The sequence below is a fragment of the Plectropomus leopardus genome, chromosome 24 (genome assembly GCF_008729295.1).
Source record: "Plectropomus leopardus isolate mb chromosome 24, YSFRI_Pleo_2.0, whole genome shotgun sequence".
NCBI classification, from domain to species: Eukaryota; Metazoa; Chordata; class Actinopteri; order Perciformes; family Serranidae; genus Plectropomus; species Plectropomus leopardus.
In genome coordinates, this window is record NC_056486.1 from 14,111,109 (window position 1) to 14,132,877 (window position 21,769).

A 21,769-nucleotide genomic window follows, 5' to 3' on the forward strand; every position below is an offset into this window, starting at 1 on the left:
CAATTTATCATCCAATTATATGAGTTTCTTAGCCATTATAGCGACCAATAACTCTTTTAACAAACGCGTTGACATGTGAGTAGGCTATTAAAATAAATGGACTTAAAAACATGTGAACCTTTCCTTTAATGGTGCTCAATCAAACAAGAATATCCTTAAGAGAGCCGGTCAATCACTGCTCTCCCCTGAAACAGGGCCGCGGGTTTATTTTTGCCCTGATGCCTTCAGATCATCCAGGCATGACAAGCGGCCGCTGCGCTGCCTGAGAGTCAGTCTCCGTTAAACAAAGCAGCATCATGCTCCTCGCTCGCGGCCAGGGACCGATTGGCTGCTGTCCCTCCCATCAGGCGGCCGCTGATTGGACGGCCCCTCTGCTCCGCCGGCTGCCGCCGCCCCCTCCACGAGCGTGCAGCGCGAGACACAGAGCAGCAGAGGAGGACTCCGCGCGGTGTGGAGCGGACGGTGCACAGCTGCTAGGACAAGTTTTAACGACGGGACACGGAGGACAACACCGCAAGGTGAGTAAAAATGCTAAAAACACCGTGTTTCTCCGGTGTGTGCTGCGCTGCTCGCTTTCCAGGCACTAATTAGTGGCTTCAGGCGCTCGTGCGCTTCCGGACGGACGCTGTTTTTGGAAGTAAAATTGAGTTTTGGCTTGCTAAGTCCATCATGTGCTGTTATGTTTGTGAATGCGCTGTTTGACCCCAGCTGTGGCAGCTAATTTGCCCGTTTCGAAGTTAATTTGTGTCAAAGGAAGCTGTGTTTTTTTAAAGGTTGACTGGACTGTCATTTAAAAGCGGATTTTGACTGTTTTTTTTTTTTAGGTTTGACGTATGTGACTTGAAAACATTTCAAATTGTGCTGCACAGCAGGGAGGTAAGGGTGCTGGGAGCTGCTACCTATTTTGTGAGGTTTTACTGCTCACTAGGTTAGCCTGGCATCATTGACACACTTAATTTTGTCTTTTTAAGTGCATGCCATCATTTAAATGTAAATTTTTTTGGCTTATTGGTATTTATATGTGTGTGAGAGGAGAAGAGAGCAAAGCAGAGACAGGATAAATCCAGATAAGTAGATGAGAGCATTGTGCATTTCATAATACTGTGCACATTATAGCCTAATATCAAGTGCACTGATTCATCTGACTGCTAATCCACATCACTTAACATGAACTGGTAAAATCCATAAGCCCTTTGTTTCATAGCATAAAGGAATTAATGTCACCCTGCTGTGCTTTATCACTCCGTCAGATACTCCTAGGAAGTGCAGGGGACAGTTAAAATGGAAAGCAGGGGGATATAACCCTCTGTGGCAAGCTGCTCAATAGGATTTTACCTTGTAGTGGACGGGTCACAACAACAATTCACGGCCAGTGTCTCTGCTCACTGTGAGCAGTGTGTCTAAGCCTCTAAAAATCCATTTCTGGAGATTTATTTTGACAGTTGCTTTGAAACCTGAATACCACAGATCTCAAACGCATCTCCCTCCTACAGGACTGATCCTCTTTTTGGAATTACACCGCTCCACGAAGAGGTTACATCAATACTTCTTCACACTGTTTCTTGTCGTGAAGTAATACCAGAGAAGCAAGCTTGGCTTTTTTTCTGAGCGCCGTGGCTTTCAACCTTACACCGCCGCCTGGGTCGTTAATACCAGCAGCCCCTGCCAAATTCTCTCATTTAAGCCTGTGTGCTGGCGCATGACCAGATACTGATATTGTATGAGTGGGGGGAGAAAATGTTCCATTTAATTTCAGAAATGTCCCACAGTCCTCCATTTATCTCCCGTGACATGAAATACAGTGGTTTAATCTCAATTAGGCAATGACATATCAGAATGGGTCCCACACACGGGTGACTGCAGATGACAGTGATGAACATGGGTTGGGAGGTCTAGTTTGGTGAACTGAAGGTGATAGAATAACTGATTCTCTAAGAAAAAAAGAAAATGTTAATTGATCTCAGCTTGCTTGACTTCATCTGACAATATCCATTTTTCTCCTGGGAGACTGTTTGATAAAGCCGATCTTGATTGAAGTCTTTGTCTGTCTCTAAAGCTCGAACAAATGTTGAGATTTAGAAGCTATTTCCAGACTTAAGGTTCAGATCTGAGCTAATAACTTCTTCGTCATGCCACAGCTGATAGTCTTTTAAAAAATGATTATGATAATGAGTGTAGCTCAATAAGAGACCCTCAGAATTTCTTCCTTATGAAGCCTGTAAGTTCCAAAAATCAATGATTTGCGCCTTGTTTTTAAAGGAGCAGTGTGCAGGATTTAGTGGCATCTAGTTGTGAAAATTGCAGAAACATCTCCCATGCTTCTGCAATTCAGGGTAGGATTCTTCAGTGTTCATTAACCCCTTTTACACTGCATGTTCGAGGCAGGAATAGACAACAGGAATGAGTCCTAAAACCCGGAAATCTGTTAGCATTTCAGCACTTCCAGCTCCCTTGTCTCAAAGTAATTGGGTTTTTTGAATGTTTTTGGTTAGAAGCCTGAAGTCTTTGGTTAAAGACTCTTAAGAGACTTTTACATTTTGTTTTACGGCATACTCTGGCAAATACCCCACTGTGAACTATGAAAATGTCTGTCTGTGTGCAGCTGATTTGGTAAAAGGGACTACCGGCAGCAGGGTTGGAAATTAACTTTTTTGTCCACCTGCCGGTTTGGCTGGTAGATACCAAAATCTACCAGCCACTCAATATATTGCCATTGTTTTTTTGGCTGGTGAGTGAAGCAAATCTAGCAACCACTTGACTTGTGGCTCGTGCTAATTTCCAACCCTGCCCGGCAGAACAGGGTTGGTATAATAACAGCAAAGGCAGCGTAAAGAAGGGACTGTATATCAGCTCAGTCACATGTTCTCTGTGCAAAAAGTGTTACTGTTAACAAGTTTTTTTCAAGAGCTGAATCATCTGCACAGGTATCTCTCTCTACAAAACAAATGGACTGAGTGTTTGAGAGAGTAAATAAAGCAGTTTCATGTTGCAATTCAGTGAATCTGTGCTGCTGTTGGGCTCATCGCAGACGGGCCGTGAGTCAAGCAATGATTTGTAGGCCGAGACATCAGCACCGCAATGCTGCATTTACAATGACATGTATGTGATTGCAGCTTCTGAAAATTTGATATTTCACATGACCACATTGTGATCACAATAGTATTTCAGTTACTTGTACAGTCCTAATCTAGAGCTAGTGTTTGGTTTGTCTGCTCTGGGCTACTGTAGAAACATGGCGGCGCAACATGGTGGAGTCTGTGGACGAGGACCTGCTCCCTATGTAGAAATGAACGGATCATTCTAAGGTAACAAGAACACAACAATCCATATACACTCAAGAAGACACTTTTCTGTACTTTTAATTTAAAGAATAATGTAGTCGTAAAATAAGTTTTGGTGTCAGTTTGTTCTAAATCAATACAGATAATGCGCGCTTTTTTAAACACATATCAGAAGGTATTCTGATGAATTATCTGGGTATTTCTGACATCAATACACATAACTGAATCGATATCAAAGCAGCTGGATCAATATCGAATTGAAATCGAATCGAATTGTGACCCAAATAATCAAAATTGAATTGAGTTTTGAGGTTCTTGATAATACCCAGCCCTTGTACTTTTTATATCATATTCAGTTTCTGCCAATATTTTCCCCTAAATCCTACACACCGGACCTTTTTAAAGTGTAGTAGTGGTATTTCAGGATTTAACACTTACACTGAGTCTTATCACAGCCCTTATATCTATAAATAGGTTGTTTACATCCGCTGTGTTGTGAACTACATATTATTGACATCCTGTGAGAGGAAGCAAGCCCCTGGGTGTGCATCTCACGGGCTGCTTTTAACTCATTTAACCCCAGTGTTGGGGATTTATATGTGAAGGCATCCTTCCTGTCGGAGTTATTGGGTGAATGTGACACACAAAATTGATCTTCTGAAATGCTCCACACTAAATAACTTGATGCAATTTTAACGTGTAGCACCGATTAGGAAATTGAAGATTTTATTTGGCTGAAATGAATCTGGGAGCAGAGGCCCTCAGGCAAGACCCGATTCTTTTAATTACATCATATTTTTGTCCTGGAAGTGATTGGAATTCGATTTGTTGGGCAACAGCGCGCTCCCAGATGAGATAAACTATATGTGACAGTGATGAATGACATTAGCAAAGAGCGCTCCAGAAAAGTGTATCACAAACCAGCTTATTAACTCGTTCACAATTTCAATGCACTTACGGTTTTGCGGCTGCCTTTCACGTCAGCACGATTTAAATGGGAAATCTGTCGGATGCTGGGTTGCTGTTTGTTACGGCGTGCGGTGGCATTTTGGTGCCCCCAGGGAACATCCGCTGTTTTGTCAGAATCTCCTTTGGATTCTGCTGCTTTATAAAGACCTTCAGTTAATGTTCAATTTAGCCCCCCCCCGTCACCACCATTGGTTTAATTTAATATTTGGCAAACCTGCTCTGCCATTCATCATCTGGATTTACTGTCAGTCACTCCAAGTCTTTCTGCATCAACATTCAAGCATCATACAGGCAGGAATCCATCATAGAAGAGGAAGATATACCAATTTCTCCGCTGAGTAAGGGGCATGCCCGCAATCATAGATATATGATTGTAGACGAGCTGGAAAGCACATACTCTATACCCGTATGACCAGCTGTGATTGACATTATCCGGCTTAGACACATTCTGCTGTTGTGGATAATATGAGAAATCAAAGAAAGTACAAAAAATGACAGTGCTTCCTTTTTGCGCCCAGCATCATTGGATGGTGACTTTCAAATATTCAAGGCTGACTTGTCCTTTCATACACGCAGGCTGAACTATAGTCCAGTACTCAGTGCGTGGTTAACATAGTCATGAATCTACGTAGTGAGAGTAGCAGCTGCTGTGAGTGAATGCAAACTTTTAGACCCAGCAGAACGAACAGTTAAGTCTCACTTTAACTGTGCATGGCCTTTTGCCTCTCCATCTGTTCCCACAGTACACTCTGCTTTCCAGGAAGTGTGGTACATTGAATAACAGAACGATATATATATTTCAACAGTGCTAATCATCAACAGTTAAGCCCCCAAAAATATAAAATCAATATAAAGTGACTGCCGCTGCTGAATGTGTGTGAAGCGCTGCGTATTACTATAAAGGCCCACCCATTTAAAACTACCTCAGTTAAGTCCTGGAAAAGGGTCAAATATAGTGGAAAAGTTTTGAAAATTCATTGGTAAAAAAGTGTGGGAACCCTGTCAGGGCTAATGCTGTGTTTCAGTACATTGCTACCCTGCATTTCTTCCTGTATGCAAATGGCTGGCTACTGTGCTGCTTAAGTGACAGGCTGACAGTAACAAAATGCTAAATATACATAGAAGGAAATGTGTTATCTGCTGTGAGCCAAACCTCTAAGCCAACATGTCCATAAAGCAGTAATATATTCCTGCAGCAGTGTCACTAAGACAAATGCCTCATCACTGACTGTACTTTGCACCCAGTTTAGTGTGTCTGGTATTCAGACTTCACTCCTGCAGTTTTTTTTTTACATTTTAAATGTGTTCACAACAGTGAAGTGCTGAATGATAATTTCTTTTGATAACTTTGGAAAAAAGTGCAATGTTCAATTGCGAGAGCCATAATTTTAATTATAACGTACATAACTAACTGTTTAACAAGCTGTAGCAAGAGAAAATTTAAGATGTCAGCTGTGGATTCCGCCGGCTATAAAGAAAACAGATAAATTTACTCAGCCAATCTTAATTATGCGAGATGGGAAAAACAACAAAAAATAATCTGTTGGCTGTTGCCCAGTTAATGAGCGCTCTGCATGCCAGTGCCTTTACATTTAAGCTTGGCCAAAGGTAGGAATAGGTTGTGATTGAGGGTTTCATTTTTGATTTATATCTGGATCTATCAAGCTCTGACGCTGATTAATCTCTTATCAAACTGTTCAGCTCAATATGTCAGTTTCAGGTGAATTTTGCTTTCACCAGATACCCATTAACCAGCAAGAAAACAGTTAATTTTTAAGAAAAAAACCCAAATGACAAACATTACAAGACGTGTATCCCCTTTTAGTGCAGCTCTCCATTCACTCAGTGAGCTGAGGTGCTACATTTTGAAGCACTCTTCATTTAGAGATGCTGACATTTGAGCGATTTGTGATGTAAATGTATTGCCTTTGATTTTATTTTCTGTTTGCTTTGCTGACAGGCAGGCAGTTAGTTGCATTAACATGTGGAAACATGATGCCCACCCTCTGATCTCCGCTGCGGCGTCCCCGCACTGCACACCCTCCGGCCAGCACTACACACTACTCTTACTGTTATTGGCTAGCACTTGTTGCGTTAGTTGTTTGGGTTTATTAGGTTTAGGCAAGAGAATGCTATGGTTAGGGTAAGCCAATCAAAGGCAGATTACGGTGAATCATGATTTCATTCAAATATATTTGAACAGGGGCCAGGCGAAAGCTTGCTAGTGCTGTCATTCATTTGGCAATTATTGCTGGTGAAGCCGTGCTGACCCATGGTGTTGGGAAGGCTTTACTTTGAAAACCTGCTGCCCACCCTCTGGTCTCCCCTCAGGTTACCCCGTTAAGTTAGTGGTTTAATTTTAAACCCCTTTAGCACTGTCAATTATGTTAGCACCACTTGCTGTGCTGATGTTGGTACTAAGACAGTTAACATTCCTACTAAAGGGTTTCTTTGGCTCTAAATTAAACCGCTTATTAACCAGGGTGACCTGGGGGGAGACAGGAGGGTGGGCACCATATTTTCACAGTAATGCCACCATGGGTTTGGACAGCCTCACCAATGTTAGCTGCAGAAGGAGCTATGGCAGCTAGGTAAACCTGGCTGTTAACAGTGACTTATCCAAAGGAAAACATCATTTTATCTGATTAAATAATGTAGAAACAGGATGAGTTTTATAAAACAATGATCACAACTTAACTTTATATATTAACTGTACATAGATTAACTATATTAACAGGACCTGCTGACTTGATAAACATAAATTTTTTTTTCCCATATTGTTATTTTACAAACTATGTAAGATGGGCTGAAACACAAGGACTTTTGTGGAAAGGTCAGCACATTTTTTTTTCAGTTTTGGAACTGTTGTATCTCTAATAACAAACCACAAATGCGCGATTGTAGTTTGAACCACAGAAGATAATTGCAATTTAAATAGCAATCACATTGTTGGTGAGAAAAATCAAATCATTTCCTCAAATTACTCAGAGAAATGATTAATAATTTATTCATTTTACACAATGAGGGACATAATGTCCCTCTGACGGAGCAGTAGGATTCTTTTTAGATGCTCCCCTGCTCCTTGAACATCTCCCTCAGGGGGTGCTGGAATTGTTGACCCTGACCTGTTCAGGCAGGGCAAACGAAAAGACCATTTCCCTCAGGGAATTAATGGCGTATTATTATTGGCTCAGCTCTCTCTCTAAATAATTAATGACCAAATTGTTCAGTTTAATCACAACATGGGAAAGCAAACCAATGAAGGAGTGCACTGTCCAGTTGCCCGTTTTCATGCAGAATTAATGATTTCTGTGTAAGAAGTTGTAATTTACCCTGCATTAGATTGTATGACTGCACAGCTACACTGTAATTACTGATAGGAGGAGGCTGTAACTTGCAAGACTGTCATCTTTTATAAGGCCTTGAGTTTTGTGCTACCGTGGCTGTAGTATTTCTCTCTGATTCTTTTCTTTCTCTGGGGGCGTTCACTGGTTTCACATTGATGTGCTCTGACCTATGCTGTTGCTCCAAACTGGCTCCCTCTCCTGCCCCCTCTCTTTCAGCCCCGCTCCCTCCGTCTCTGTGGAGAAGGGCTTGGAGAGCTACACAGGCGGCTCTGTGTTTCATCTGTCGAGCTTAGCTAGTTGCGATCATGTCTGCGACTGCCGTCCAAAGTTTATTGGATCATTTGATAATCTTGTTGGCCAGAGCTTAGCCACGTGTGCCCCCAGCTCTGCGTTTGACTCCGTAGGCACAGATGATGGATTCAAATCCAGCAACGGCATACTGTGATCATACTGATTTTTTACCCACAAGCCCTTTCAACAACATGGCACATGAAAACAAACAATAAACAGCCTGGTTGTTTATTATCTGGCTATATTTACTGGGTTTGACTCAAAAACATGCAAGCCACATTAAAATTGTAGCAAGGAGAAACTAAGTAACATTTTGTCATCCATTTCCCTGTTTTTGTTTACGAAAATGTCAAATGATAAGGAGTAATATGCTGTCATTATCCAAAAAGCTCAGCTGGCAGATATCTGTCCTTGTTTTACTGAGGACAAAAACAAACACAATCTGAAAAGACGGACCCAAAATGTCATTGTCCTCATCGCTGGTGCATGTCAGGTTGATGAGGTGATTTACTGACTGCTGCAGCCAGGCCTGATATAACAGCCAGGTGATTACATTGTTCAATAATGCTGAGTTTGTCAGGGGGAGTCGTGGTTAAGTGCTGAGTTGCATTTTATTCCCTTTTGTGCACAGCTCTAAGGGTCACGGTGGTTCATTTTTATGACCCAAGTCGTATCACACGGCAGGTTAGAGGGAGGGAGAGCGGGGTTGTGCTCGCCTCATGCCGCTCCCCCGCATCCTGTTATCTCATACTCTACCAGCTGCGGTTGCATGTTGGCTGCCTTCGCCTTCCCATTTCCACACGCGAGGCTCTGCTGCAAAGCTTGCCGAGCCCCCTCCGCCACCACACTTGGCATGGGATGAGTGCAGAGCGGAGTCTCCTAGCCCTGTTTTTTTCTAATTGGGTTCTGATGACGGGACTTTGCCGGTTTGCCAAGCTGGCCGCCACAGCTATTGCTGTCTCCCAGTTCCCCCCTTGGTCAAGTAGATGATTGGATTTTCTTTGGAGTGGTCAAATAGAGGGGGGATATAAGGGTTAGGACCCTATCAGCTGTCTCCCTGTGTACGTCTACAGGCTGTTTGGCTTCCCAGAGCACTGAATTTATAACACCAGGAAGCCTTGTTTGTGTTAGGGCATGCTTCCCTCCACCTTATCTCTGCTACCGCATGGATACCTTGTCACTCTAATTTTGAGGTTGTGAATTGAAAGTTTATGTTGAGCATATTCGGAAACCCTGTGGCTTATGAAACACATTCAAAACCACCCGTTTTTTTAAATTCATGCTTCAATAGGGAGGCTGTTTTCCTCAATTAGAGAGAAAGACTTCTGGAAGAGATGTTGGACAGTAGCATTGTGCTGCCACTATCCACTTTGAAGGCAGATGCTAAGAAAAAGCATTATAATTTTTTTCAGTGTGATCCCCCTCCTCACTCTAATCCTCTTTATAGAAGGCCAACATGGTTCCATACTGATATGTATATGCAGCAGGGTGTGTGGGGGAAAGCAGGAGTCAGAGTCATGCTGTTTTATTTCTTGAGCTAAATTAATTAAATACAGAGTCGTCACAGAGGAAGATGTTTACTTTTTATTTTTGGGAGGCTGTATGTATAACATTTTGTACTGCTTTCGGCGTAATTCAGTAGGTGATATTAATATCGTGCTGTATGCACGGTTGATTTCAATCAGCATCTGCTCTCAACAAGCTCACATTCCTCAGTGGACCCGACTAACCCATTTGAATAGTCGTGTGTTTGACTCCTAGGCCTAATTATAGAGTATGCACTATTATGTGTGCACAAACACCATACAGAACATCATTAATCTTAGACAAACTAGTTGCAGCACCAATTATTTTAGGTATGTTTGATACTCTTGATGCATCTTTAAGCGTCTTTATCCTTTGAGGCCTGTATGTAAATATGACATTTGCCTCTGAAAATTCTTTCCGCCAAATTGATTTTGAGGGCAGGCAGATTTAATGTGGAGCAATCTTATCCCTATCTTATCCCAGTTGGTCTTGTTAACTGCCTCCGCTCTCAGCTGTAAGACAGAAAATATATTTACATGAGACTGACAGACCTAGATAATGGAGTTTTCGGAGCTGACCTTCTGGACCGAACAGATGGTCCCAATCAAATAGTTGATCTCTTCTGCCTCCGCTCTTGTTGATGAAATGAAGCAGCAGCAGGTTACCGTATGTCCACAGTGGTGCGATATGTTGAGTATAGGTGCTTTCATCCTGGTCGAGGCTGTGACGCTGGATTTCACAAGTTCATATTCCACTTTAGATTTATACACGTGTTGCTTTTGTGCTGTCTGAAATACAAAGCGGCGCTTCACTTTGGCAGAAAATCTCAAAGAAGTTTAAGTTTAGTCGATATCGAGCTCTAGCTGCTTCAGGGATTCACTGCCGCTGCTCACACTGAGGATTTTTTCTTCTTCAGCTCTCAATATTGATGATTGCAAAAAGGATGAATAACTAACAGGAAAGTTAGAAGGGCTTGGAAAGCACACCAAAAAGTATAAACTTTAGTATGAAAGTGAGAAAGAGGTACATTTCATTAATCTGCTGATTATTTTTGCTTGGTCTATAACGTCATGAAAAAATAAAAAACACCCATCACGGTCTTGTTTGTTTTGACACAACAATCATCCTCTCCCCCAAATATTCAATTTTCTATCATATGAGTAAATTGTGCAACAGCTGCAAAAATAAAAAACAACACAGTGGAAATAAATTCTAGTTGATCATTCAGGAATTACCAACTAAATAAATTAGTTTTTTGCATGTATGATGCTCTTAAAGTCCCAATAAAACAGTATTTAGTGTCTGTATTGTGATTTATTCCCCTAGTGAAAGGGAATATTTGAGCAGTTTACAGTTACATGATAAATTTAAATGAAACCCTTTGCATTTGATTGAACTGCTAAAAAGTGTGCAGGCTTAGAGTTTAGCGCTGAGCGGACTGTTGGCTCCACGCACACACCTCCCTCGCTGTGAGATCAAGAGGAGGACAAGGGAGAGATGAACGAATTAGACCCTTTTGTTTTGGAGATGAAACAATGTGATACCCAAACACTCATCTCTTCATGTCTCCTGTCGCCACGACTAATGGTTAAGTGTAGTCTTATATGACCGATGAGGCTAGCTAGTCGCCCAAAGTCTCATTTGATTGGATTAACTTATTTGAACTCCCCTGAGAGCAGGATGAGTCATCGTACATTTGAAATCGTTTTACCTTGTTTGACAGAAAGAGAAATGTAAAAATACTCAGATTTTTAAAAAATATATTTGGCATAACAAAAGCTAAATGATTAACTCAGGGGCACAGGATTAAAACTGAGAGAATGTGTTTTTCATTTCATTTGGACTTTAATGTGAAATAATTATTGCACTGCCACAGGTCAAATAATCTGACGGTCAAAGAAAATGATGTTACACCATCAGTAGACTGAGGCTGAGCGCTCGTCCTATTTGTCTACAAGGCTCTTACTTTAACACGATGGATGCTAGACACACATTTAAGCTAGCTATGTCTGTGTTGCACACGTTTTTATACATCAACAGTTAATTCTTCTTTGCATTTGGCTGTAGTGTCAGATGGAGGCAAATGAGAGAGATTGTGAATGAAAGATTGGATAAGGGATTCGTAGGCCACGGAGCTTAACAAATCCGGGTATTTTCCCAAATCCAAATTGGAGCAGACTTTCTGAACCCATCCCTGAATTTGATGTAGAAATCCAGATGGAGATAACAGTTCTTTGAGTCATAACTATGAAAATGATTTGACATCTTTAGGGTGCTTGCAGGTTAAAGAAATGAATTGAAGATGGCTGAGGTGTTGCAGTGGGAAGGATTTCTTTTCATGTGAGAGCAAGTTGGTGGAATGTCTAGCCTTGGAGGAAGTATTTCACTCGTAAATGTTCAAAGTATAAACTTCACAGAAGGCTGCAAGGTGAAAGTATAATGTATTGTATGGCGTATTCTTTCCACTCATGGACCAGTACGTATGCACTGAAAGCGTAGATACAGTACAGGAGTGTGGCTGTAATGTTTGTACTGAGTTCTCAAAGACTTTTGTCTCATTTATTCCTTTTCTTGCCTGAGAACAGCTGTGAGGGAGCCTCAAAAGGTCAAAAAACACTAAGTTAAGCCTGAATGATAATAGCAGACCTTTTTTCCGGCACACACTCTTGCTCTTCTTCCATCCTCTGAATTTTTCCATTTTCATTTTACTAGCTTTAGGTCAGAGCGTTTGAAGAGAAGTGGAGATCATGCACTTGTTCACGTATTACCAATACAATATGTATACATTTATTTCAACCACTTCGGCCTTTGTGAAGATAGAAAATGTGTGTAGCACATAGAGGTGGAATAGTATATTGATTAACCCTTTGAAACCTAAGCAAATTTGACTTGGTTTCATTTAAAAGCGGGAAGAAAGCATTAAGCAACGAAAGAAGACATGACCCCCAAATTAGCAAGAAATTAGCAAAACATTACAACAAAATTACTCAAAAATTAGTAATAAAAAAAGAAACTAAAAAAATGAGAAGAAAAGAAAGAAAAATTAAAAAGCAACAGGAAATGACCTGGAAAAGTGCTCAAAACTGTGTAAAATCTTTTTCCCCAGACATTTTACCCTAGCTGTTTTAAAAATAAAATTTTCTAAATTGACTTTTTTTTCATACAGAGTTGCCCATTGCCTTTTTGCCCATGGGTTTGAAAGAGATTGTGCCATTTGCTCAGGGTTCAAAAGTTTGAATACAAATACAAGAAAAGTGATGTTGCTCCAGGTTTCAAATGGTTATTCAGCAAATTTTTTTTTTTAAATGGATCAATCATTTAGGTAATTTTAGTAGGAGTATTTGCTGGTTTTCTTATGGCTGGTTTGAAATAATTGATTGATTGATTCAACCAACTAAAACTGATTTTATTTGAATGATCTGATATCGAATCATAAAATCCAAGAATGGACTTTATACATGTTTGCTTTTTCCTGTGGATGCTGAAGCTTAAACTCTGTGAAACTCTGACGAACATTGTGGATTGGCGCCAGTTTCAACTCGTCTTGTCTAGTTCTTGAAGCACTCTGATAGTGTTAAAATATATTCAGGCTTTGGACAGTTGGTCGGTCAAAAAGACTTTTCAAGACATCACCCTGGGCTCTGGTTGTGGTGCAGACATTTCTCCATATTTTCTGACATTTTTTAGACCAAGTGATTAACTGAAAAATAATCGACAGTGGCAGCGTCACATGACAAAGGCAAAACAACCCCAAGTAGATATGTGTTATTACCACAAAGGCCACAAAGGCCCATGTGGTTGAAACAATGACAAATGAAAAACAATATTGGGAGGATATCTGAGCAAGTGTACACACGCACTCGATTTTTCTTTTTTATTTATTGCACCAGACATAGTTTATTTGTTGTTTGACTGTGCTCTCACAGTGGCACCGGGGTAAAAAAACATTCTTCCCCTTGAGCACCCAAAGAAGACATGGGGATAGAGGCAAAACACATTTGAGGTTTGTTTGGTATAATCTTTTCTTGGAGCGTGTTTATTCTCAGGGCATTTTTTTTTTGTTATATTTGTACTCCAGGCAAACAATGCACATTTATCTTTCCAGAAAAGCCTATAAATACGTAGTGTAGTGATTTGAATACTATATGTTGCACTCCATTAGGCACTGAGTTTTGAGCGCATACATGCTTTGCAACATGAATGCTATCACGTGTAAATGATAAATGACTCGTCTGAAGCTCGAGCTCTAGAGATCCCTTTATCTGCATAGATTACTTCAGGAATGTCTGTCTTTTCTAGTTTTCTTCACAGAAAAACTAATGTAAGCGGGCCAGGCTAATGTGTGTTCTGGTAAGATGCACACTGTGTCCTCTCTAATATGTGAACCCCATGCATTTTTCACAACGCGGTTGATTACATTCTCTGGATGATTTTTCATATTTAATCAGCTTCAGGCGCTTTGGGTTTTACTTACACAAGAGTGGCCATTAATATTCAGTGTATCCACATTTCAGACGTGCGGTTACTTTGTTTGCATTCACGGCTATGTCTTTGTTTTGTGGACTTATAGAGTAGTTTTAGTGGAAATAATATATTCAGTACTTAGCATTTGGTGATATTACCCCTAATTCTGTGTTTTGAGGGATTATTTATAAGCCTCTGGTATAACTGTAGCATTCTCATCCCCTGTAATGAATTTTAATTGATATCTAGTCTGGTGATTCATCTTCAAATAACACTGATTCAATCACATTTCATATTGAAGGTTCCCAGGAAAATAGTGGAAGCCAGGATGATAATGAGGATCATAATTGCACCTGAAAGCAACAAAACAAGGATACTGCAATAACGCGGAACAAAAGCTGTCAGCTGGAAAGAAAATACTTTCCATTTAATTTGCCTGATTATGCAAAAACACACAAATAACGTCATTTTCTTCATGTGGATATGGCGTGATTGGACGTTTGCTCACTCTCCAGCTCAGCAGGTAGTCTTGATATTTGCATCATTTTTCATTTATCACTGTCACCATCCATCTTGCCTGAGGGGAAAGCGGCGTTGGCTCAATCGCCGACACCTGGTGACCTTTTCCGGCAAGAATCCGCTGTGGGGAAAATTTGTTGCAGAGTCATTTGATTCAGCTGAGTTATCGCTGATGTGTCCCAGCCATGGATTTGCTGCTGTGTCACCCCCTTTTCTATCTCGTTATAGAGAGCAAACACAAACTCTCATAATAAACGGCACATTCTCCTGTTTTTATACGAAGAAAAAGCAGGACAGCCGATCACCATCATCTATTCGCCGCCGCCATGACAGTTCTCCTATTCCCATCGACGTATAAAGAGCCCATGTGTAATGAACCAGAGGATGATAGTCCTGCTTTGCGGTTTGCAGGATTGCAGCTCTGACTCCCCACTGCATTTGAGATGTGTTTGATGTGCTGTGACGCCTAAAGATGCCACAATAGTCCTGCAGGTTCAAAGCCGAGCTCGCGGCTTTCCCCATGCATGCCAAATAGGACACACAGGAGAGTTTTATGGTGAAAAGCAATAGTTTACCAGTCATTGTACTTGACAGGAGGAAAAGCTTGACTACTAGTCTATCATTGAATAAAGATGTGTCAGCAAGGGCTGCCCTCTTAAAGGTCCAGTGTGTAGGATTTAGTGGCAGAACTCAAACAGCGCTAAAATGTGAACGTACCTATCCAGAACCCAGTATTTGGTTTATCCCTTCTGGGCTACTGTAGAAACATCTTGGAGTGAAAGTGGACCTACTCTGCATGCAGTAACTGTATATCAATGTCAAAGCTTTTTTTTTAAGCAGCAATTCAGGAAAACAGCATGGCAGGCCATAACCTACGGTTTAACTGTGCAGAGGTTTTAGTTACAATAGTTACAATAAGACCAGGGCAAAGTATTGATATTTTTTTCTGTCTTGGTTCTCGAAAAAGAATGGCCTAGGTTGCAAGTATTTGCTTATGCTGTTTAAGTACAAATCTTTGGTAAACACCAGTAAATTGTCAGCACCAGGATGTTTCAGTCGCCTGCAAAACACTCACACCAGCGTTTCAGCCATTGCACGAGTTTTGAGCCGTACTTTGCAAGTAAATAAGCGGAAGTTAATTAAAAATAAGTTGATTTCAGGCTCTAGTGGCATGTTTGCTCCATTTACAAATTTGCATAATTTTTTGCAACAGATGTTCCTTGACAATGAAAATGAGTGCTTGAAAAAGTACTTGAAGGTCCTTGAATTTGACTCTCCCCTGTTTGTATGAACTCTTTATTATATTAATGTCATATGGAGTATGGATATTGTCTTAGGTTTTGGATATCGCAATATTGGAAGTAAGTCTGTTCCTGGTTTTTAATCTAGAACAGACAAATGCAAAAGTTTTGTCTTAGAAGGCCAGAGTGGGAGCATATCCCTTTTATTTGAATGTTATTACTTATTTTAGTGCTTCCATGATGACAGTGCGTAATGTCGTGCCTGTGCATATGGGATGGGTCCCATGATGTAGAGTTATCGCTCCCCTCCATCACTGCATCTATGGAGGTAAGCCTGCTCTTTCCTGTGCATTCATCACCATTAAGAGAGCAATCAGCGGTGCTGGAGATCAGCTTAGGCTATAGGAAGCACACAGTGTAGATGACAGATCCAGATTCACCCCTCCTTCCCAATCACCCCCCCTCCACCACCATTTTATCGAGCGCTATGATCTATTGAGGGAGAAAGCCAGAGCGGTCTTCAAATAAAAGCAATAACTCTGTGGCTGTGGAGAAGGAAATCAGGAAGCAGGCGTGTCCTGGCAAGTCAGACATCTATCCTTCCCCAACACAGCAGTGTATACGGACATACGTTTCCCTCCCCCTTACCTGCCCCCCCACCCTCCGTATGTTGCTGTCTCACTCAAGTTTATCATCAGCTGCTCCCCGTAGATGGCTTATTGCCTTTTCCACCCTCATCTGTCCGCCTGGCTGAAAAGGCCTCCCAGGAAGAGATTAGCAATCCAATAACTCGTGGAGCATCCACCTCAGCAGCAGGTGCTCCCCAGAGTGAATGCTGATGAGAACAGCCAGGACTCTATAATAACAGGCCAGGTAGTATTTGCTAACAGCAGGCAGCCTGCTAGAAGCCCCAACATGCTTGTGAGCAGACCTTGTCTCTAAGTTTTTGATGGTTTCAATGTTATTCAATACATATTTTTTTTCAATACATAAAAATACAGCAAGAAATTAGTGAAAAGTTGTAAGATAAGAAAAAAAAAGACAACCCTAAAAACAAATAAGAAGATTACCCCGAATATATTCTAATATATAATTAGAATGATTATGAATATGTTTCTGGACATTTCACAAACATTTCCCTTGTTTTTGCAAATTTTCTAGTAATTCTCCATCCTTTTTAAAAATCACTTTTTAGGTCATTTTCTTCGTCATCATTTACTTATTTCTCGCCATATGTAGGCCACTTCTTTTCAAGTTGGTTATATTAAAAAAAAAATCAAACCAATTTGCTTAGGTTTCAAAGGGTTAACCTCAAATGACAGTGTCTTTGTAGTTATTAATAATTGCATTTTTTAACCTCCAGCTCAGTGCGAAGAGGCTTTTACACTCTCTCCTCAGCTATGGAACGACCTATCTGAACCCCCCAAACATTTGTTGAGTTTGTGTTCCTTTTAAATCCAGCTGCATAACAAATTTAATGCAAAACTGCTTTTATGTTCCCTTTTTATTCTCTATTTTTTCATTTTATAGACTCCTGTTTTATTATTTGAACCTTTACATTCTTTTATGCTCCATATTTTTTTTACTTCGGCGTAGCTTGTTTATCCTTTCTTACCTCACTCTCAGGCTTGGTACTTAACTGTCACCTGTGGTTTTATGGAGCTGTACAACACTTTTACTGTGGTGTTTTGTTGCTCATTATAATAGCCCATGGGTAAATAGTAAAAACACTCGTAGAACTGTCTTCACCCTGATTTTGAAAATTACCTGTCTTTTAAAGCTTGGTAAGAAGCCAGGTGATGTACTGAACAGTTTATGTTTCATAACAGAAAATCCAAACAGCGCTATTTCACAGAATATTTCAATAAAGAAGGCAGGTTTTTACCATTTTTTAAAATGGGAAATCTCAATCAAGAGTATGTAAGGTAACCAAATAAGATAAAGTATGTTGGTGAAATGATACATGGGCCCATTTTGAACTCACAAAAAGTAATCATCAGTCATTTATTTATCTACTTTCCAAGTATAAAATATATATGGACACAATAGTGTGTTATCTGCAGCTCCACAGTTGTAGCTTTTCTCTTTATTATACCTGTTCTGATATGAAGCCTCCAACAAAAGACTGCGCAAACACAAACTCAGCTCAAAACAAACTGGGAGGGTGTATTTTCTTTTTTATGGAGAACAAAAAAGGACTCAAACACCCTATAGCGTAACCGCAAGTCGTCTCCCTTGTCCATAAATCCCCTCTAGCTTCTGGCTGCAGGGTGTGCACTGAATTTACGCGCTCTGCTTGTGTTATCTGTAGTTTGTGTTTTCTTCAATTTCACGGGGGCTTGTGTTTCATGATAAAGAGTCAGTTGGAGTCAGTTCCTCAAGGCCAACTTAACGTGATAGGCCACTGTGGGGTTGTTATAATGTATGAATCACAGTGGAGACCAGCTCTTCTCTCTTTGTCATCTGTAATGTAGAAAAAGCTGCTTTTCAGACACTGATTGCAGGGGTCAACAGGGATTATTTTTAGGAAAGATACATAAAAATGATACGTTTTTCATAATAAGATTGGCAGTCACGCTCATTTGAAGTAGGTTTTTGCCTTATTTTCCTCTCAGCTTTCAACCCAGTCACCTGTCGTTAGATTCACAGAAAGTGGCAAGTTGAGAGTTTGTGTTTTTCTAGGTGCTGCAAGAATCATTCAAAGTATCTATTTTTGATAACTGTTTGCAGTCGAAGTATCTGAGAGGCAGGGAGAATGAGAGACAGAACGAGAGGCAGAGAGAGAGATAAAAAGAGAGACAATGATAAAAGGGCTGTCTTTGCTATGCTGTTGGATGTTTGCCATCTTCAGTGAGCAAAAGGGCACGCGCAGACTGGTGAATGGGAGGCACAGGTGCAATAAAGGATCTCCACTAATTGAGTGAAGTACAGGAGCCCAGGAGGGCCAGTCCAGGTGCACAGATACTAGCCAAGGTTAGCAGAGGTCCACAACAAACGAAGAGAATCCTCCCCTTCACTGTTCTCTGTAATTGCGGTTTGCCTAATCTGTCCCCTGGCTTCCTGTCTGTGAAAAAAAAAAAATAAAATTCAGAGCGCTGAGCAGTCATCTGGCATGAGTCTAGAGTCAGAGATTGCTCCGTCGGCTTGGCATTCACCAGCCTGCAAGATGAGGAACAAATGAAAACTGAATTACCAGGCTGGGAGATTAATGGAGAAAAATGAAAAAGGATGGATTGGACCGTGCTGAGACGCCAGCGTTACAGGTGTCAGGGGAGCAAAGACGGATGCCAAGCTTCAGACTTTGGCGCCCAGAGGTGCCTCGTGTTCCAGCAAATGATAGGCCTATGTCATAATAAAATAGGCTGCTGAAAAGTAGCGTGATATTAATTGCGACAGGCATCTCCTCCTCCTTCATCTGTAGCCATTGAAAGCACGTCTGACTAACAAGGAGAATCTATCCTGGAAGTGTTCGCGTTTCATTTTTCTGTCATTATAACATGAGCAAATATCTGCTGAAGCTAGAAAAATGAGAACCATTGTGCTCTTCCCTTTCTTTTGACAGAATACAGTTCCTACAGCTGCTCATTGAAAGTGGTCGGCAGCTATTTAATTTTTCTCACATCTACATGAGCTTCATTTTACTGTAGATTAACACTAGGCTTGTTAGTTTGGGTTATTTTTGTTTTTGGTAGCCCAACACCCATAAACCAATCAGTAGGGAAGAAGAAAAAAAGCCCCACAAAATTATGTGAAATAAAAGGGGCCTTTCCTTTCAGTTTGTGCGCTCCATAGATTCAGTGAGCATTAGCGTCGTATTTTAAAGCACCATCTTTTCAGAGGTGGTGAAATTCCAGCTCACTCTCACTCCAAAAGAGTGCTTTTGTTTCACAAAGAAATCAAAGTAAAAAAACATTGTATGTGTATTATCAAAAGATGCACGTCACAAGCAAAAATTGTACATTTCCTGTGAAAACAGAAATGTAATTTGAAAAGACAAAAATGCATATTACGAGCGTAAATTGAAATGCCATCCTCCAGCGTCAGCGACAGAAGTAGGAGGGTACCTCGTGTGACATTTGGACGTTAAGGTCCACTGACAAAGCAGTGGTATTTGAAGAGTTGGGATGAGAACATGTTAGAAATTCAAATGTTTTTTGATGTAAAAGCCTATTTTCTTGGCTTTGCCAGCTGCCATGTTAACATGTGCAAACAGAGCAGACTGCCCACCCTTCAGTGTCCACCGGGTAGTTATCCTGGCCTCCCTAGCTGTAGTGTTACTACTCAGGCTAACCCACTGAGTACACCGCAAACTTCCTTTAGCCTACATTAGCACCACTAGCCGTGCTGACACTGCAAACTGTGCTAACAGCGTTAACATTAGTGAGTTAACAATGCTACACAGGGTTTGTGGTGTAAAATTGAGTCACTTACTTACAGGAGCAAGCTGGGGGAAGATCTGTTGGGTCGGGGGTGGTGTTACCGGCCTAAAACAACCTATAGACCAACATGCAAAGCCATTCAAAAATATTCTCAGTGGTTAACTAATTAACCATTAACATTCCTTATAAACACTGAGGATGCGGTAAAATATTGTAATTTATTATATAACCCCCCCTCAAATGTCCTCTGTCTGTTAACTGCATTTGGTCTTACAGTTTCAATTCAGACTCGTGAAAAGACAGCTTTGTCTTTTATGGGATTAATTCTGAAATGAAATGAAATGTCATGGGTGTGTTTGACATTTGACTGTCTTTTATTGACCATATGCATGTTATTTTTCATTTAATCAATACAGAGAAGGCTAAAGTGCAACTACAAAAGTCAGATGTTTCCTTAAACCCCAAAGCATGTTTTAAATGTCACTAATGCTGTAGATATTACCGTTATTCAAGGATAGGATTAGAGTCTTTCTGCTGTTTATTACAACAAATCACTGAGCTATATTCTACTAACATGCACATTTGCATCCAAGTCTATATCACAGACTCGTTATCTACTATCCCAGCTTGTCATTCTTTGTATCAACGCTCCTGACAACAAATAAATGAATGCTTACAGAAGCTTTTCAGCAGCAAGGCGTCCCTCTCTGTGTGCTTCTGGATTATAGATTGGGCCTTTAATAATCAATGACAGTGTGGTTGTCGGGACAGATTAGTGGCATAATCTCCAGTCTATGCCTTTATAATACTCTTTACACTGTAACTCTCAGAAGCAATAAAAAGCCCCAGCTTAATGCGGCGGCAGCTAATGTTTGTCACCATATTGGTTTCCATGGAACGGCATTGTTGAGATCATTCCGAGCCCCTCGGTGTTAGTATCGTTTGCTTTAAGGATTTTATTTGAGGTTATTTCTGAAGTGACATTTTCGGAGGAACTTGACATTTTGATCAAATTGATAAAAAAGATTATCTGACAGTCGTATTCCCAAATAAGGCTGGCAAAGCTGCGTCACAGATGTCAGGCTTAAGAAAAGTAAATGTAAACAGTCTTAAAAGTAATTCAATCCCTTCTCTCCAACTCTGTGCAAGTTTTGTGAGGCAGCAGGTCACCATGTGTTGTAATCACGCCAGAGAAATGCCCTCTCCATTTGCATTTCTCCATGTTTATTGAGGTGTGAGACACTGGCATGCAAACGCCATTATTCTCCCTCTCCCTGGCTGATTTCCCAGCACAGTCGGCTAATAGAGGTGAGCCGACAGCAGGCCCAGTGGAAGACCACCCGCGCACTGTGGGCAACAAGTGGTGACATCTTAATTATGAAGAATGGACAGCAATCAAGCCTGGACATAAATCTTAAGATGGCACACTGTGTGACATCACAGCTTATATCAAGGCTGCACTATATATTATTTCAGCATCAGCTTTGCAGTGTGCACATGCACAGCAGTCACATTGCAGAATGTGCGATGTTAAGTGAGTCTAAAGGAAAATTTGCACGATTCTCATTTCCATGACTAATGGCCAAGACTTCCTTTAAAAGACTGGTGGCCTTGTGGGTTACGAATGTTTGTGACGTATGGTAGGGTTTATGATGGGAAGTGTGTGTGTCTGTGTCAGTGCGTCAAAGTATCGTAAAGATTGCATACTTTTCCATGGGTATTAAAGCTACAGTGGTCATATCAAATCAAGT

General features: G+C 40.8%; 1 protein-coding gene across 4 annotated transcripts in view; it reads left to right on the forward strand.

The window, feature by feature from the left end:
* The first annotated feature begins 441 nt into the window (after positions 1-441).
* The window catches only part of LOC121962812 (beta-1,3-galactosyltransferase 1-like), a 126,892-nt gene continuing 105,564 nt past the window's right edge, over positions 442-21,769 (forward strand). For 3 of the 4 annotated variants that reach the window (XR_006107166.1, XM_042513118.1, XM_042513116.1), the window contains exons 1-2: positions 442-518; positions 3,229-3,305. The gene's annotated coding sequence lies outside the window, so the exon portion shown is untranslated. The remainder of the gene's footprint in view (positions 519-3,228; positions 3,306-21,769) is intronic. The other variant, XM_042513117.1, reaches the window with a different exon arrangement.